The sequence below is a fragment of the Tinamus guttatus genome, unplaced genomic scaffold (assembly GCF_059628265.1).
Source record: "Tinamus guttatus ecotype Peru unplaced genomic scaffold, ASM5962826v1 Tinamus_guttatus_pri_ptg000197l, whole genome shotgun sequence".
Taxonomy (NCBI): domain Eukaryota; kingdom Metazoa; phylum Chordata; class Aves; order Tinamiformes; family Tinamidae; genus Tinamus; species Tinamus guttatus.
Window position 1 is genome coordinate 4,512,528 of NW_028288731.1, and position 15,449 is coordinate 4,527,976.

The window sequence follows — 15,449 nt, forward strand, 5'->3', positions numbered from 1 at the left end:
TCTAAACCAGCTACTAAGGCTTTTCGCACGCCAGAAAGCTCTGCTGCCAAACCTTCTATCTTTCTACAGTTGTCACAATAAATGATTACAAGGCTGTGCTTTGCAGATAGAAAATTCTGGCGGCATGCTGCAAGCTAAATAAATTAGTGTGGTGCACAAAAAAAACAAAACTGAAAATAGATGCATTATTATAAATAAACCAACTATAAAAAGTGTTTTCATTTTGTTTCACAACACAGTTGTAGAAAGCTACAGAAGTCAGGTGGTTTAGCAGTAACTCAATCTCACAGAGTCTAAGGACCTGAAAGAAAGGGAGCCAAACCTTGTACACTTGCAGTCAGCTCTCTTTAAGAGGTTCATGCAAAGAATAAAGCAGAAAAGAGTTAAGATGATCTACAAGGATAGGCCAGGAGTCATTTATCTTGGTACAGCCTTCCATAAGACAAAAATACTCCTCTACTTTACTTACAGGATTCTGGAATCGACAATATAATAAAGAAATTGCCCTGCAGTCTTAAGTACAGCAGCATACACAATAATTATTCTGTTATAAAGACCTGACGTATTAAAAGAAAAGGACAAAAAACATACATGCAGATTAGCCATAGAAACGTTACCTTATATATTCTCTTAGCACCAGTTCCCTTAGAAACAACTTCATGCAGCCATCCTACACTAAACCCGAAACACTCCCTTGCAAAGATTCTGCGTGATAGCCCACACCAAACAACCCAGGCTCCCCCTCCCTTTGCATCAGTTCGTATGTCATAACTCTTCCTATGGCAGTTTATCTGCAACTCATGAATTTCTTCACTTATCAAAACATTTCCATGCAAATTACTTTCCATGTAACCCTATCACTCCCAAACAACTTATTGGCTCACGGTTTTGGTTCATGAAGTAAATTACGTCTACAAAGATTTAACTGAATATAGAAAGTGTGTAGCAAAACGTAGCCTTAAAAAAAGCTAATAGCAAACTAATACTTGCAAAACCACAATTAAAAGACACTTGGTGCTAAGTACTTAAAAAAAAAAAAAAAAAGGAACAGACATTAACTATAAGATATCTTGAAACAGAATTTTTGTAAGAAAAAAATTGGAAGAGGATTGCAAATATCTATGCTGAGAAAAGTCACAATTTCTCCTGCAAAAGAAACGCATGCAGGAACAAATAGTTCAAGAAACATGAACTCTACATTCCAAGTAGCTTCCCCTTATCAAGCTTTAACATCCTCACTTGATAATGTCTATTTTATGGTTAATTTCATGATATAATTGATCTATTTCAGATAATTAAAATATGAATATGTAGTTCTCCATTCCGTATCTGCTACCCACTGCAATTCGCACAACTAGAATTTAGTTTACAGATTCAGGAATCAATTTACCTTTTCTTTCCTCTATCCTGCCCGAGTACCACCAAAGAGACCTGACCTAAAGCATCCTCTGCCATTTTCTAAGCTGGAAGAAATGAAATCCCCTATTCTGATCTTTCCAGCTAGTAAAGCCCTCAGCACCAGGAAGTAGATGGTAAATAAACAAAGCTGATGTGTCAAATTCCTCCTCCCTTGCACTTGCATATACCTATAAGCTCCTAAATAGCAGGACATTTCATATTTATTTCAATTATAGCTAATATTATCCCAAATTACTATTTTAATGCTTCATTAAGAACACAAATTTCAACACTCAGTTTCAAAATGGAGAGTGGGAGTGTTAGTGTATTTTTCTTTTATCACAAAGTATTTAATACAGGTGACTCAAATGCATCATTCATGTTTATGAGGTATGACTTTCAATGATAAAAGTCAATGCTGCTTAACATTCTGGCCTTGCTTTTCCAATACAATTTTGCCTCAAAAGGCAAACTGATCAACAAATATAAGCACAGGAAACATCACCGATCTGGCCATCACTGGCCATCAAGGCAGCAGAAACTTTAGAACAGCGCTGATCTCTTCCACTTGAGTCAAGTGAAAATACGAGGCAATCAAGCCTTGCACACACACAAACACCAAGAACAAGCTACCCATGGACATGTCTTCACTGCAGAAGAGCAACAAGAGTCCAAAACGTCAGACCTGCTGCAGGTTGCAGAGCAAAAGCTGCTCAGAGTGTAGCCGCCTGTGTTGCTTCCAACTGCAACTTTCAAGAAACAAACCACCTTCCTCATGCATCACAGTGTTATTTGAATGTCCAATCTTAAAGTTATTTTCTCAAAATCTGAGTGACAGGGTTTAAGAACTGGAAAAAAATATTCTCAAGATGAAAACAAAAACACTATTTTTATATCCAGCTATTTTATATTGAAACTAGACAGACCTCATTTTAGGAGTCAGAATCTCCACGTATGAGGAATAAAACATTTTTCTATCTTACTTCTGTACAGCATACAGGTCCATCCAAACCCACCTTAAAATTTACTATCCATGTAATCAAATATAAGCTGGCTGTCCTGCACAAATTTACGCTCAAGAGCAAGCCTATTAACTTCAGTAGGATTCCTCCAGAGGAAGAAATTACCTGTATATTCAGTGGGTTCTCTCTCCTCCACAGAAAAGAGACAAAGAAACAGTGCATCTACAAAAAGTGCAACCAATTCTAATTACTATATTAGAAGTTCTCACGGATTTCTGAACTTAAGCTTACTAAAATTGGCATTCTGTGGCCTACCACATGGAATTATCCATTATTTCTCTGTGAAATAACTTTATCGGAACTAAAACATCAGTAAAAGTAAACTAATGTAGGGATCTACATCAGTTTCCCCTTTGGGTTTAATTATTAACCTTCACTGTTGAATAGTTAAACACAATGCATATTATTTACACAGACATCCTACTGCGAAACCAATATTAGAACAGGACAGAGACTGACCAGTTGTAAACATGAAGAACTAGTTAATATTTTAGTGAAAATTTTTTTCCTTTTTTTTTTTTAAATATACTGAGGGGCACTAATTAAATTATTATCAGCATTTGTTTTTAAATTGCTGAAACTGAAACCTTTCCCCATGGGAAAAATTCTACATACAACATTTTTAGGAATGCAACTTAAATCCAGTACAAATAATTTGTCTAAAAATCTATCAAACAGATCTTTTATGCACCCTCCAAGCAAAGTTTTCCACAGCGGTTTTTATTTATTGCTCTAAGCCTATTTCATCATCTATATGACCGAGAGAAAAGGAAAAAAAAAAAAAAAATGAAATGCAGAGCGGGTGTACCCTCAGTGATTTCTACTAAAATGTACTCTTCTGCATATCAGCCACTGAAATTTCACTTAAGAGTTGGGAGACAGGAGAAAGAAGGAAATAAATAGATAAATAAATAAAGGCCTATTTTTCGTGCATGTTTTTCTAATCATCAGCTGAACAAATTAGAAGGTTTTGTTAGATACTTAAAAATAGAACATCTTCTTTTAGAGTTCATATTTTGATGGAAGTCTTTCAAGATTATGAGAAATTATAGCTTTAACAGGCAGCACTGAAATTTCATGCTGCTAGCTTCATGGGTGCCCTTCCTTCAGTTTATGTTTTGCATGGAGAGAAGAATGGAATTTATTTACATGCAGTCAGTTTACAATATTCTAGGTTTACAAATGTATTTTCTCATACCCCAAAAAACAAAAGCAGAAATTCTCCCCAAGAACACAATGTTCCAAACTTCAACCATTTTTACATAACCTCATCCATAAACAGAGAAACTCTAGGGTTTTGTTTGTAACACTAAATAGTTCTCCTGCTTAAAAAAAAAAAAATCTTCAAAAGCAGTTGAAAAAAATTTATTTTTCCTTCCCTCAAGTCTCCTGAGGGAAACCTACCTTTGGACAGACACCAAAGATAACAAGTATGTCTAAGAGTTATACTACTACATTTTGCAACCTTAATCAGATGGGGTCTCTTTAGTAAATTCTATACATTACCTCTGCTGAAATAGAAATAAACGCATGTGAAAGACTGAGCAATTGTGGTTTCCTTATTCTTTCCAGATAAGCCACATTGCCCAGTCTTACACTTTTTTTTTTTCTTAATTAAGGCTGAAAGAGCTGGGCCTCTTCTCTGAAGAGAAGGCCGAGAAGGGACCTGCTCAGTGTCTATAAATACCTTAAGGGAGGGAGCGAGGAGGATGGGGCAGCCTCTTTTCAGTGGTGGCCAGCAATAGGACAGGAAACGGCCACAAATGGAAGCACCAGAAGTTCCATAGGATCTTAAGGAAAAATTTCTTAACAGTGAGGGTGACAGAGCACTGGAACAGGCTGCCCAGAGAGGTTGTGGAGTCTCCTTCTCTGGAGATCTTCAAACCCGCTTGGACACAGTCCTGTGCCACGTGCTCTAGGTGACCCTGCGTGTGCAGGGGGGTTGGACTAGATGATCTCTAGAGGTCCCTTCCAACCTTGAGCATTCTATGATTCTATGAATTATTAATTATATTGGGACTGTAGTAAGTTCAGTTCATCTTCTTCAAACTCATTAGAAAAAAAGTTTTTATCAAAGCCCCAGCAGCTTTGTTAATGTGGCATTGTTCAGTTTCTCAAGGCATTTGTTGTGATAGGCAGGAGCAGTGCAGGTGTCAGGCATCCCTGAGACCCATATGCCACACAGACAACTGAAATGTGACCATGTATATATGTGGAAAAAAAGTTTTCTGAATAAAAAACAAATGCAGACCTAACAGCCTTGTACTTGGAATTATATGCAAGATTTGCACTCAAGATAATTCTAAAAATAATTATTTCCAGTTATCAGAGAGCAAAAAACCTAAACTCCAGGCTGTACATCTTACCTGGCAGGTATCCAAATGGTCTATTAGACAAACTTTTATATTTTTATGATTCTTTTTTCCTTGATCAGTTCCATCTGTTCTATTTGAATAATTTAAAATAAGAAATAAAATCCTAACTTCAAACATGCTTATACAGTAATTAAGAAAAGAACAAGAGCTATAAATATCTTTTTGTTCTTCACAGATGTAAGGCATATTCATAAACATACAGAATTGACTAATAGCAGCAGTTAGCATTTCAGAAGGCTACAAAGTCTGCACTTACGAAAACAAACATCACAGCCTTATGAGTCTATTCAAAGTTAAGGCATATTAGTAACGCAAAACGCCACAGTATTTCACAAAAATGGCAATAAAGTAACTATTACCACAAAACTTTTCACAAAGCCTGTAGAAGCAGAAAAAGTATTTTACCCATCAAAATCTACCTGTTGGAATGTGAATTTGAAATACAAAAAAAAAAAAAAAAAAAAAAGTTTAAAACTTTCCGGAGCTGAATATTCCTTAAAAATCGCATTTAATCTCATCTAATTAAGATGAGAAAGCTGTTCACTTGAAGTCTGTTCCTTCCTAACTTAGGAGACCAAAACCATCAACACCAGACGCAGTCTCCACCAACCAAATGTGGTAAAGTTCCTCCAAAAACTTTCAGTAAAATGCTAAGCAGAAGCGCTAAAGAAGCTCTTTCCCTGCAGCTGGCACAAATTGGCACAGCACCCTCACTGACCAATAGATCATTTTAAAGCTTTCCACAATACTCTTGAAACCCTCATGTATTAAATGAAATTAACAACCAGAGGCACCATTTCCAGTTAAGCTTCCCTAACAACTTTATTCTTCATTCATGCTTCTCTCCCCCTTCAAATATTGCTCACTCACATCAAACCCGTGTCTTTAGAACATACCAATATCCACAAGGCTGAGAAAACAGGGACAGAGGGGACAGACAAACAGAACACAACCTTTGCACATCTGGTTAATTATACCTTGCCCAATAAAGACAAGTAGGAAAAACAAATAATAATCCTAAAAAACACCCACTTCCTCATCGATCATGAGCACAATACTTGGTTACTCAACTAGTATCAGTTACCGACCCCTCACTAGGTTTGGAAACCATACACAGACCTTAACCCCATTTGGAATTTGCATGCAACGAATGTGCAATTGCACAGTTGCACATTTTGTTCTGCTATAGCAACATGAGTTTTGCTCAAACCAAGTCGCCAGAAAATGGGCAAAATTACAAAGAAACATGTAAATCTCAACAGGGAATTTATTGGAGGATCGCCAACTGTTCCTCTAAAAATTCCAGAGTTTAAATTTGGTGAAATAAACCCAGTGAATAAAAAACTAGTTACAAGATATTAACATTTTCAGCTAAATAGGTAAATTAGTGCAGTAGTTTTAGCTTTTCCAGGTAAGCTGCAAAACAGCTAAAAATTATAGAACTGAAGTAAACTAGAAAGACTTAACCTTTACAACAGGGAAAAGAATGAAGTATCATCTGCCTCAAAGAGCCTCGTGCAGTGACTCGAACAACACAAGACACATGCACATAATGCAGCCTCTGGTGAATGAATCAAACACATAAATGTCTCAGAAATAGCTTCTCCCTTCTGCTGGCTGAGGTGACTGCAACCATACAAGAGTTTTGCTTTTATAAGTACCAAGAATGACTGCAAAAGTATTTTTACCATTGACGTAGATGCAATAAAAGGTAGAGATTCTGTGACAGCAACAGTTACTGTCACTAGGACTGTCATACCTCTTAAAGAGCTAGTATTCACAACCATGGTTAACTAAACACCTGCAAGTGCATATCAACTCTCCAATGCCTTCTTTGGACTTGCAGGGACAATAATCCCAGATGGATGGCTGAAATATTTACATTCCAGCCAGCTGGACACCATGGATGAACATTCAGGGCCAATTATTTTAAAATTCTGTACATGCTATCTCAAGTTCTACCAGTGGTTATGGTGAGGAGATAAAGAAAATCTAGTTCTCTCCTTCTCCCATGAATGGAAACCCCACACAAAAGCAAACAAAAACCCTTTTCTTATCCCACAGGAAAATCAGAGGCTTCTCAATCTCTCCTGGTGTTTACAGTCACCTGGGTGAACACAAAGCTGAAGAGTCACTGCAGAACAAATAAGCTTCAGCAGGGGTGCAGATCTAAACACACAGAAAAGGTAGCACTGCTTTAGCCATCCAGCTCACTGGGGAACTGTGAAGTGCACGCGGACAGTTCCAATAATGGCAGGGTGACTGTCACAGAAGAGCCAAGAAATTAAACAGCACAGAAGTATATCTTATGAATGCTTAATACTAGAATACTGAACTATTTTACATTATTTTCTTCCATTTTTCCATTTACCTTCCACCCCAGGATGCACATCTCTACTTGTATTTCCACAGGTAATAGCTGACTGCTTAAGAGTTTTTCACCAAGTTCTTACTGCTCTAACATGTCAAAATTTGTGTTGCCATCTGTTTTGAGCAACATGAATTCTCATAAAGATGTAATCTCATTCTGTGATACTCTCAAACTACAACAAATGTAGTGTAATCACTTCCAAAACTTTGTAGCATCAGTATCTGAAATTATGGTTACGCAGACGTACATTAGCAAGAGCAAGTCCACACCATGGTTTATCAGCTACATAATCTTCAAATACAATGGATGAACAATCAACAATCTAGAACCTTGTGACATCCCAGCAATTTTATCCAAAACTTGATCTAGACCAAGAAAAAGGAAAACAAAGAAATAAGCAAGCAACTTAAAAGAAGAAAAAAAAAAAAAAAAAAAAGAGAGAGAGAGAAAATGGGTGGGGGGAGGAAAAAAAAAAGGGGGGGGGGAGAAAACTGCTCATGAGGAATTAGTCATTTTTCCATTCTGTATATCTAAAGTCCCCTTGCTCTCCATGTCTGTACTTAGCTCACATCTGTACACTGTTCCAGCTCGGTGGAGCAACATCTTAAAAAAAGCAATGGAAAGTTTTCCAGTGTCATATACAGAGAAATATGAGCTTTTCCAAGGATAAATCTTTCAACAAGCCTTACATTTCTATGTCAAAGGGCTCAGTATTATTAACTAATTCCTCAATCTAAAATTCCTTTTCATGTAATTTCACTGAATTGACCTTTACCAACCATTTGCCTAGGTGGTTATCAGTATTTTAAGAGTTTAAAAAAGAAAATACTTGCACACCCTTACTATTATACATCTACTGTTCTACAAAGAAAGACTAGTGCTAGACCATACTCAAACCACAAACACAGGCATTAACTTTGCATGCTGAAGTTCAGTTTCACATCCGTTCAGCAAGGCAATATGCTTAGAACAGAAGGCTGGAGGTTTAGAGGGAAGCCTTAATCCCACAGAAGTCAATTGTAAGACTACATCAACTTGACTACATGACTTCAACAGTGCCAGAAGCATGAGGAATTTTCATCTGCAAAATCTGGGCAACAGATAACGACACCTATCAAGTGATTTAATATCTCTCAATGTATATGTAAGGTATTCAGAGCAGTACAAGAGCAGCATGCAACAGAATTCATAGCTTATAGACTCACCCTTGCACAGACTGTCTTCAAAGGAATCACTTCTCATAGAAACCAGAAGACAGCAAAGGTAAAGAAAACAACAACAAAAAAACAGGAGGTTTTTAAAAAAAAAAAAAAAAAAACCTCAAACACCAGAAATAATAATCTTTGTAGCAACTAATATACTCACACATAACAGTGCCCAGTACGCTACTCCCCACAGAATAAACCATTTTACTCAGATGCTGCTTCTGTAATTACAACAGTTGATTGAAAGCACAACAAATATCTGACAAATGAACAGTCCACTAAATTTTCATTTCTTTGCCTGCAGGAATAAGTGATTTTAAATTACTGTTTTCACACACACACACAGAGCTCCCAAGATTAGACCAAAACTTTCCCAGACACCAGAAATCCTTACTACCTATCTGCATTAAATACACAATGCCCGTGTTTTTGTGCACTTTATTGGCTTGCCTGTCCGAAAGCAAGCAGGAAAAAGAGGAAATCACCATGAGCATACCTGTTGTGCAATGATTCCTTAATGAAAAGATACCTGGTGGATCAGCAAGCCATAACATTTATTTACTAAAGGCATTGATAGTTCTTCCAGTAGGGTTATTTTTTTTTCCTTAATATACATGGCTGTCTCCTTACGGATATCGACTTGCAATTTTAATCCAAAGTCCACATTCTTTTCTTAATATCAAATTGTTATTTGGTCTTAATTTCAAGAAGGTTATTGCCAAGGCAAAATACTCTTTAAATGTAGTAGTAGTTGAAGGATTCAAAACAAAACAGAGAAGCAGATCTGCAAATCAAATCACACTATATTAGTATCTCAAAGCGAGTTTTCATTCTTTGCTAAACATGAGAAAGTTTTTCTAAAGTCCTATTTTGACAGCATGCACTAGGATGTTTGATGACTTGTTTGCTCCTGCCCCCTCTATAACTAAATTTATATTAAAAAAACCCTGCTTTCTAAAACATGTCTCAGCTAGAAGGTCATAGACCGCCTATGTTCAGCATCATGATGCTGTTAAGATAATGTCTAAAGCAGATGGTGGACTTAGTACATACAGGACAGACAGACCACAGGACATCAGATCCTCAACAAAGACCTTTTTTTTTTTTTTTTTTTTTTAAAAAAAGGCAACCAAAAAAGCAAAAGACCCCCAAACATAACAGTTTTTAATTTGTTTCACATGCAAAATCAAAAAAAATAGAAAAATGAATAAAATAGCTCAAGCTATTTCCAACACAAAATCTATTACACTTACACGTATATGTCTCCAAAACATAATGTTTAGGATATTTGGGAAGGTTGAATAACTACTCTAAGCTTCTTCAAGAATTCTTTTTTTAAACCAAGTTTTCTTCCTCATGATTCTCTTTCAAATCAGAAAAAAGATAGGGATGCAGAGGGTCTGCTCTCCGGCCTTTCCTAACACTCAACATTCTCAAAGTTACAGGAGGCAGAAAGGAAAAAGTAGAAAATAATATCAGGAAACAGAAAGAAGAAACAGATTTCAGAACTGCAGAAATATCAAGGTATTTATCAACCCATTTGAAGAAAATGGAAATAAACAAAGCAAGAAAGGAAATATATATATTATATACAACTCAAAAGAAACAATGCAAACAACTTGATTCAATAACAGGTCAACATACTGTTGGATTAATTTAACTGGCACTTGTCAGTTAACATATTCAACTGCTCTGTGATTGCAAAAATATGCAGAGGATTATTCAGCAAATCTCAGCAAAACAGCTGAACAGCAATGAAGGTTATCCAGTGATTTAAGTGATCTGAAGTCTCTTGTATCTTGTCATACTATCCTACAAAATGTACACAGAGAAAAATTAAACCAGTGTGCTGGTCTCTGACAAGCATAAATTCAGAACAATTTCTTCTCTCAAAAAACTTTGGACAAACTGAAACACAAGGAATTAATTTAAACATAAAAAAACACTTTTTACAGTGTTAATCTTTTCCAAATATTGGAAAAGATTGCCCAAAGATGATGTGGTGTCTACATCTTTAGAGCTATTCAAAACACAACAGTCCTGGGCACCCTGTTCAAGCTGACTGTGCTTTGAGCAGGGGTTTGGACTAAATGATCCCCAGAAGTCCCTTCTTAACTCAACCATCTCTGATTTGGCTTTTGTTATTTCTCTGCTTCTGCCGAAGATGACAGTAAAAAGATTCACAAAAAAATAACAGATCCTTCAGACAACGCATCCTTTCCTAAAATCTTCCTGAAAGTCATCATTGCTATTTTATAGTTATCTGTACGGCTTACATGAAATGCCTTCACAGTTCAAAAGTATTTCTTTAAGCACAGTTCTGTATGAACTTACATTTACTACAAGCAAAAAACTGCAAAGAAAAGAAAAGAAAAGAAAAAAGAGATAGATATTAAATAAATCAAAAAGAATTACTTGTTGTAACTACCCCATTTGTAAATGAAAATAACTGACTGAAGGAGCGAGCCACCCTGTGTTATGGAAAACAATTCCTGCTCAGATCAATTTATGTCCAGAAGAGACACAGAACTTGGTCTTAAATGACCATTCCTATGGCATAAGATATCCTTCACTAGGAATCAGCTGGGCAAGTCTCCACCTTCACTACCTGATAATACTTAATAAGTTGACATAAGGGAACAGGCATAAAGATTTAAAATTATTCCTCCTGCCCAGACAAGTGTTCGACTGAACATATTAGCCTCATCTGTAAAGATTTTAAACTTGTATCAAGCTGCTTGGGAAAGGGCCAAACAGTGTTGTGTCTCCTCACATGGAAAACAGGGAGTTTTCCCTTTCAAATGAAGTTCTCCAATTACAGGTTCGAAGCAGAACAGAAAACTTACACAATACCTGAATCATGGTATTTGTCACCAGAAATGATAGCAGATGCAAAACCCATTCATGGACTCAAGAATTTAAAAATAAATAAATAAATAAATATGCCCACAAAAGGAAAGGCCATACACAACATCATCCACACTCAGAGCCGGTGAGAGCTTACCTAAGAAGTAACACTATAGAAAAGAACATAAGAATGGAGCATCTGCTCTCAGTTGCTGCCCCGTTGGGGGAAGGCAAGCAGGACTTGAATTGATGGATCCTGTCATCCACACCAGGATCCCCAGGCTTCAGATTTAGAGACAAAATAGTAGGTTATGCTGGTACAGCTGTTCCTGTGAAGAATGGTCTATCATATACCAAAAAAATACAGAAGGAACTTAAGATTACTGCCACAGAACATCACTTTTTTAAAGACCTGGAAGAGCTATTTGAGATTGTGATACTATCCATAAAATATTTAGCTATAATAATGCCCAAAATTTCCTTCCCCATGTTTCATAGCCTTTTTAAAAATCCACAAGAGAAGTAAAATAAGATCCTTCCCCTGCTTATTGTAATTACAAAAGCATTGATCTTTTCATTCAAACAACAGGCTTCCATTAAGTACAAACGATCTCTAATAGTCTTAGAAAGCATCATATAATTCCAGGAGGAAAAAAGAATGCAATATGTAATTTTAAGTAGTTCACATATACATTAAGGTATGAATCAACCCCTCTCTTCCCCCCACCCCCCCCCCAAAAAAAAACACTGTCATTCATCTCAAAATAGAGAATACTTTATTCCTCAAGGCCCTGTCAGCCCTACAGTGCTCTTTTCCAGAAAACAAAAACACAGCCATGTAGTGGCAAGGAGAATACCACTATGCAAAGATGGAAAAAGAGCAGTAAGATCCAGGTATTCCACAACCTGCTAACCTAGGACATGTATCAACACAAGTATTGACAAACAAGGGTTTTCAAAAACTATCAAGAAAGCCTTTCCACCTTCCCCAACCTTAGTAACATAATCAGGAATTGCAGATAAACACAGTTTGCAAGGCTGGATAAATGTAAACATACCCACCTCATAGGACATTTAATCATTCCCATAATTACCATCATAATCAGGAAAAAGCAAAAGGCTACTGAACCATTAAAAAGTACTGATTATTTGCATATGGAGTCTCAGTGACTTTACTTCCCAATGGGCATCCCTTATGCTCTAAAACAGGTGAAAATGTCAAGCAACTGTGGTGAAGTCTGCTTCTAAAAAACAGGCTGTACAGCAAGACTGTAAGCCCCCTTGACATTATCCAGACTCATTTATTTGGTGAATAGCTTTAAAATGCTTCCAATATCCCTAAAAATCACATCCTTCATACTTAAGGTCTTTTATTTGGGAAAAAAGGCACAAAAAAAAAAAAAAAAAAAAAAAAAACGCATAGGGTTCACAATGAAGAAAAAGGTAAGTTATGAAGCCAAACAATTGAGCATTTGCTCAGTAGAGCAAACCTATCAATAATACCCAGCTTTTTAGTACCTAGGTGAGGGGGAAGAGCTACCCAAAAACCTCGTTGAATTAAGAAATTGATAGAATGTTTGAAGATGAGCAATTGCCAAGTACAATCCTCCACTGTAATTCTGTCTGATTACACTAGGTCACACAAAGTCAAAATTATCTGATCACTACTGAATATTACTAACTGAGAACACAATCATGGAAATATAGCTTCGAGCATAGATCATCAAGCCACACTTTTAAGAAGTTTACCATGAATAAAAATAAATAAATACAAAACAGGTCCCATATTTCTCCCTTCTCCCATAAAAGACGACAAAAATGTCTAGTATCCAACATGCTTTATCCTTGGGGGGAAAAAAAAAAAAAAAAAAGTCTGAGGAAAATAAATGCAAACATTCCTTAACATCACTGCACTCTAAACTAGCACTCCATAACTTTCAGCCACAAGAAGCAATAAATATTTTACAGGTATCTGATACTTAACTCCCTGGGAGTTATCACATAAAGAAGGCCTTCCACCCCACACAAATTATAGTAAAGTCAACATTTGTCTCCCTACGCCCTGACACTGCATCCACAGAGCATAAGAGACTGATCTGTATCTTGCAGATCTCAGAGGGAAAGACATTTAATGCTGAAACCAGACAGAAGCAGCCTAGATTAAACAGATGGCTCTCTATTTAGAACAGTTTCACTGTTAATAACATGATAATAGCATTCCTCCTGGAAGTCTTCTCATGCTATCTGAACATACCCAATAAAAAAACCTGAAATACAGAAGCAGCTTTGCATCAGGATTTAAAAATGCATTAAAAACTGCTCCAGGCTTCTACCAGAATCATGCTATAAACCAGTATTTATTCTCCCTCTAAGAAGGCAACAGAAACGACCACTCCAGAAGGGTGAGGCTGTAAGGACAAAGCACTAGGGTAGTTTCTACAAATAGGGAGCAATTTAAGTGTTTGTTAGTCACCGAGTTAGCGGTTAAAATTTACCGGTTTCTTTCCAAGCGGAGGGGACTCAACCTTGAGCAGGACAACTGCCGGGCTACTAATGCCACCAACACCCGCAGTTACAAACAAACCCGCGGCGCGCGCGACGCTGCCGAGCTCCCCGGCGACAGGCGCGCAGCAGCCGCCCGCAGGACCGTGCCCGAGCGCCGGGACCGCTCCGCTCCCACTCACCGCCCGGACAGCTCCAGGGTGCCAGGCTGCTCCGTGCGCTCCCTGCGGAGACAAAGCGGCGGGGCCCTCTGGAGACCCCTCGCTCCGAAACGAGCCCTTCCTTCGCGCCGGGGCAGCGGGGCGGGCGGCCCGGGGGCGCGCGCGACGCGGCCGTTACATAAGCGGCGGCCGCGAGGCTGCTCCGTGCCGCCCGCGCAGCCCCTCGGCGGCGCCCGGGGGGCCGGGACGGGGCCGGGACGACGACGGCGCCCCGCGCTGCGGCGGGCGAAGAGCGGCGCCGGCGCTGCCGTGTGCTCGGCTGGGGGCGCCAACGGCTCGCGGAGCCTGCGGGCTTCGTCCGCGCTCGCGCACCCGCCAACGGTCGGCGGGCAACGGGCACCGACGCGCGCACTGCGCTGGAGGGAGGGATCCCTGCTCTGTTACTGCTGCTGCTGCTGCTGCTGCTGCTGCTGCCGCCGCCGCCGCCGCCGCCGCAGCCCCGGCCCGAGCGCCGCGCGCCGCCACCCCGCGGCTCCGGCTCCGGCAGCGGCCGCTCGTGCCACCCCCGCCGCCCCCTCACCAGCTTCGCCTCCGCCGCCGCCAGCCCCGCAGCTCAACAACGCGCCCGCTGATTGGGCCGCTCCTTCCCCCAACAAGCGCCGCGCCGATTGGCTGTTGCTCCTCCTATCTCCCCCCCGCCCCATCCAGACAGTCTCCGCCGGGGTCGCCAGCTCCGTTCCAGGCTCGCGACCCCTCCCGCCAAACCGCGGCGACACCGGCACGGCAGGGAAGGGTAGGGAAAGGAAGGGCTCCAGCGGCGCAGGAGGGAAGGAGGCAGGGAGGGCTCGGGGCCTCTACAGTGGAAAGGAGCAGGAGGAGGCGGAACGGGAGCTGCCCGGAACCTTCGTGCCGCGCTGTGCTTCCCGCGGAGGCTTTTGCGCGCCTGGCTTCCGCTTCCGGGCGGCGGCGTCCTGAAGGAGGGTCACGGAGAGGGCAGGTAGCGGCGGCTCCGGCCTCGTCCCGGCCCTTTTGCTCTTCCCTTGATCTGAGTGACCTTAATGATTCCTGAGCGCTCCTGTAAGCGCTTCTGGGTGAAGCGCGAGTTTCTGCGCCCTGAGAGACCCAGCGAGGTGCGCGGCTTCCCCTGCCGTCTTGCCCTGCGCATTAATCGCCACGGCTGCGTCTGGCTTGGGCGGCTGCGACCCGCAAGGAGCTGAGGAGCCGCCGCTAATAAACACTCGCTTGTCCTCGCAGCTTGCTCATCGTGCTCCTTTCAGTGAATTAGGTGGTCACGTAGGCTATGGCTCTGGGGAAATTAGTGTCTCTAATGAAAAAAAACGTTTAGTTAATCAAACCTTACAGGTTTTATTAATCATAAGTATCTTCTAATAAGCATCATTTTAAAAGGTAATTTATCTAAATTGGAGGTTTTTCAAACTGATCTCAGAGCTCTTGATGTGCTCTGGAGAGCTTGAAAATTATGGGCCCTGGCGCTGCTGAAGTGCGTTTATAGATATTGGAAAAAAATCCTAATATTAATAAGAAAACTTACACAGATGCTTCATGAA

At 39.9% G+C, this 15,449-nt stretch overlaps 1 protein-coding gene across 1 annotated transcript in view; it reads right to left on the reverse strand.

Moving 5' to 3' along the window:
• Positions 1 to 13,967, reverse strand: part of HYCC2 (hyccin PI4KA lipid kinase complex subunit 2) — a 48,801-nt gene extending 34,834 nt beyond the window's left edge. The window contains exon 1 of the mRNA XM_088523739.1: positions 13,903 to 13,967. The gene's annotated coding sequence lies outside the window, so the exon portion shown is untranslated. The remainder of the gene's footprint in view (positions 1 to 13,902) is intronic.
• Positions 13,968 to 15,449: the final 1,482 nt, after the last annotated feature.